The sequence below is a fragment of the Nematolebias whitei genome, chromosome 7 (genome assembly GCF_014905685.2).
Source record: "Nematolebias whitei isolate Nwh7 chromosome 7, NemWhi1, whole genome shotgun sequence".
In the NCBI taxonomy this organism is placed as follows: Eukaryota; Metazoa; Chordata; class Actinopteri; order Cyprinodontiformes; family Rivulidae; genus Nematolebias; species Nematolebias whitei.
Genome location: NC_056504.1, coordinates 471,185 through 475,503, shown reverse-complemented (window position 1 = coordinate 475,503; position 4,319 = coordinate 471,185).

Genomic DNA, 4,319 nt, shown 5'->3' with positions numbered 1-4,319 from the left:
TATATGTATATGTATATATGTATATGTATGTGTATGTATATGTATATATGTATATGTATGTGTATGTATATGTATATGTATATATGTATATGTATGTGTATGTATGTTTGTGTATATATATGTATATGTATATATATTTTTTTATTTTTTATTTTTTATTTTATTTATTTATTCATTTCATAACAAAATAAAATACATATCAATTAGCATATATGTAATTAGAAAACAATTATAAATATAAAATGAAAGGTAGCAGATGAAGAAAAAATCTTATTGAATCTGCTCCTTATTTATCTAATAAACCATTCAAACAAACATATTCAGAAAATTATCAGAAACAAGTAAATAACTCAAGTAATATTTCAAATATCCAACATTTTTCATGAAATACATTCATATATATTTTTTTAGCAATTGAATTTTTACCATTTTCTTAAATACCGAGATTGATTTAGCTTCCTTAACATCTAACTCCAAGTCGTTCCACAGTCCAACACCCTGAATTAGGGTAGATCTTCCCTTCAAACTGGTTCTGAATTGCGGTTTAACAAAAACATCTTTCCCCTTAAGATTATAATTACTAGCTCTTTTTACACAATGCATTTGGATATTAGAAGGCAATGTATTATTATGAGCTCTATACATGAATGACAAAATGGTATAATCCACCAAATCAGGGAACTTCAACAACTTCATTTGACAAAATAATATACTCGATGGATGATAATAATGTTTACCCTTGATAATTCTTACAACTCTTTTCTGCAAAATAAAAATAGACTTTGTAATTGATTTACATGCTTTTCCCCAAACATTAACACAATAAATCAAATGTGGCACAACAATTGTATTGTACATCAAATACAATGCTTTGTCATTCAGTAGATACTTAACTCTATAAAATATTGCGATAGATTTTAATATTTTCATTTTAACAGAATTTATATGTTGCTTCCATGATAATTTATCATCAATGATGACACCCAAAAACTTCACCTCATATACTCTACAGATTTCAGAATCTTCAATCTTGAATGAAACATCAATATTTTTATTTTTATTGCTAAATATCATATAGTTAGTCTTATCCAAATTTAACGATACTTTGTTTAGTCTAAACCAACTTTGAATTTTACAAAACTCAATCATCATTAATTCCAATAACTGTTCAATATTCTTACCAGAACAAAAAAAAGTTGTGTCATCCGCAAAAAGAACGCATTTAAGGAGGCTGGACACCTTAACCAAATCATTCACATACAAGATGAACAACTTTGGACCAATTACAGATCCTTGAGGAACTCCACATGTAATGGCGCAGTAATCCGATCTCACATCATTTATCTGCACAAATTGGTTCCTGTTTTTTAAGTAACTGCACACCCACTGCAGTGCCAATCCTCTGATACCGTATTTGTATAATTTTTCAAAAAGAATGTTATGATCGACAGTATCAAATGCCTTTTTTAAGTCCACAAACACACTCACACAATACTGTTTTCGGTCCACAGCAGTTGTTACTTGTTCCATAAAGTCTACTAGCGCCATGGATGTGGAATTTTTTTCTCTAAAACCATATTGGCTATTAGTTAGAATATTTTGCCTTTCAATAAATTGGTCTAGTCTGTTACTAAATAATTTCTCCAAGATCTTAGAAAACTGTGGTAACAAGGATATCGGTCGATAGTTATTAAACACACATTTGTCACCACCTTTAAAAAGAGGAACCACTTTAGCCACCTTCATTCTATCAGGAAATACTCCCTTAGTAAAAGATAAATTACATACATATGTAAATGGTTCGATTACATGACCCAATATGTGTTTTACAAACATCATGTCCATATCCATCTAATCCTTTGATCTTTTGTCTACAAATTTATTGACTACAGTCATTATTTCATATTTGTCAGTTCCAGTCAGGAACATGCAAGATAATCATCAATTAAATAGTTCACATTGTTATCCACTTTAGGTATCGTTGCAGCAAGGCTGGATCCAATGTTCACAAAGTATTGATTGAATCCATTAGCAATTACATTTTCATCACATACATTCTTGTTGTCTATTGTAAAGTTTTGTGAAATGCCTGTTTTTCTTATATTTTTTTGTAAAACATTATTCACTACCCGCCATGTTGCCTTGATGTCTCCTTTACTTTTATTCAATAAATCACTATAATATTCTTTCTTATGTTTTCTTATAATCCCGACTAATTTATTTTTATACTTCTTATATTTGTCTTCTGCTTCTTTTGTTCTACATTTTAGGAAACATGCATACAAATAGTTTTTCTTTTTACAAGCATTTCTCAAACCCTTCGTCATCCATTGCTGGTCAACAACTTTCTTCTTAGTGTGGTTTTTTGTTACACAATTTTTTTTATATAAAGCTTCAAAGATATTCATAAACGCATCATATGATTCATTTACATCATCAACATAAACACTATCCCAGTTTTGTTCCGCTAAGTCATCTTTCAGTTTATCCAATGCTTTCTTAGATGTATTTATTATTTTAGTTATACTTGGAATTATTTTTTTGGTTGTTTGATACTTCTTGTAATTGTAAACACTGGTAAATGATCACTAAGATCACTCATTAAAATACCACCAGTCACATTCCCATTTGTTGTATTTGTAAAAATATTGTCAATTATAGTTGCACTGTGAGACGTGATTCTTGTTGGCTTTGAAATTAATGGGTAAAGATTTAACGAATGCATTGATTCTATAAATGTACCGACGTTGTTAGAATCTTTTTTTATTCCTAAATCAATATTAAAGTCACCACACAGAAAAATTGTTTTGTTACATCTTTTATCAAACAGTTCAATAATTTTATCTGTGAATGCCTCAATATTCGATCCAGGTGGTCTGTATACACAACTTATTATAATATTTCTGTCATTATTATTAATAATTTCAATAGTTATCATTTCAATTAAATTCTCATCAATCATTGACATTTCTCTGATTAAATTACATTTTATAGCACTATTTACAAAAAGTGCCACACCACCACCTCTTTTGTTATATCTATTCATAGTATATAATTCATACCCATCGATTTGGGCATTAATTATATTTTCATCCTTTAACCACGTCTCAGACAATGCGATTATTGTAAATGTTCGATCAAGTTGTTTTAAATAATCAGTAATCTTGGAAATATTTGCATTTATACTCCTACAATTGAAATGAATTATAGATAAGCCAGATTTTTTTAGGCTAAGATCATTAAATTGTTGTTCACTATAATATTCACAATCCTCTATTATTGGAAAAAAACCAGGATCAATCAAGTCATCAACATTGTATATTTTCGATTCAGTTTCAGTATGATCTGTCATAGTCAAAAACATCCGTTCATTGAACAAATGTTTTATCAATTATGTATTAAATGTAATTTGATGATTTGATGGTTTCCATTCTTCTGGATTATTTAAATTTTTCCAAGTCCTTCATTTCCTTTATTATTTTGGGTTGTGATTGTTCTTTTACTTTTATCCAAACATATCCATTTCTCGTCCATGTAGATGTTATATTTTTTTGTTTTTTTAACAACCTTGACTCCCGTGCAATGTTGGCATTCTTTTTTGTTAGATGTTCATTTATATACACCTTTGTGCCCTTTAGTTTTTTTGCCTGCATCAACACATTATTTCTAAGTTTCCTGCTAATAAATCTAACCACTATTGCTGGTTTAATTTTATCCTGTCCTGGCAAGGTGTAGCAGGTAGACACATCCTCCTGTTCAATATTAAAGTCTTTGTCCTGCAGAAATGATATAACTTGGTCTTCCAGTGTCTGAAGATCTTGCTGTGATGCGTCCTCCGTTGTTACCGAACCCATCACAGCTTTTGCAAAAGACTTTGGTTTTACTGTAAAACCAGTTATAATCAGATTCTCCAATCTAGCATTTCTTTCCATATCGTCAACTTTTTTTTCAAGTTCAATTATTTTTTGGTCTTTTTCATTTATTTGAATTTTTAGTTGTTTTACTTCTTCAAACAAACCAAGTAATAGTTCTTGTTTTGAAGTCAGTTTAGTCAATTCCATACTCATAAAGTCCAAAGACTTTTTAATGTCCTCCATTTCCTCAACACCTTGTTCATCCAAATGTTCTTTCTTTCCACGTCTGGATTTATTAGACATTATTAAGTTTACTCACGACCTGTAGATTTTTACACAGCCGAGAAAAGCCGGCGCCCGATCCCTGGTCACAACAGCCCTCTGATGGTAGCCAGCAGCTACAGTGGAAGAGTCATGATAGCTGCTCCTGGGCCTGGTTGTAGCTGCTCCTGGGCCTGGTTGTAG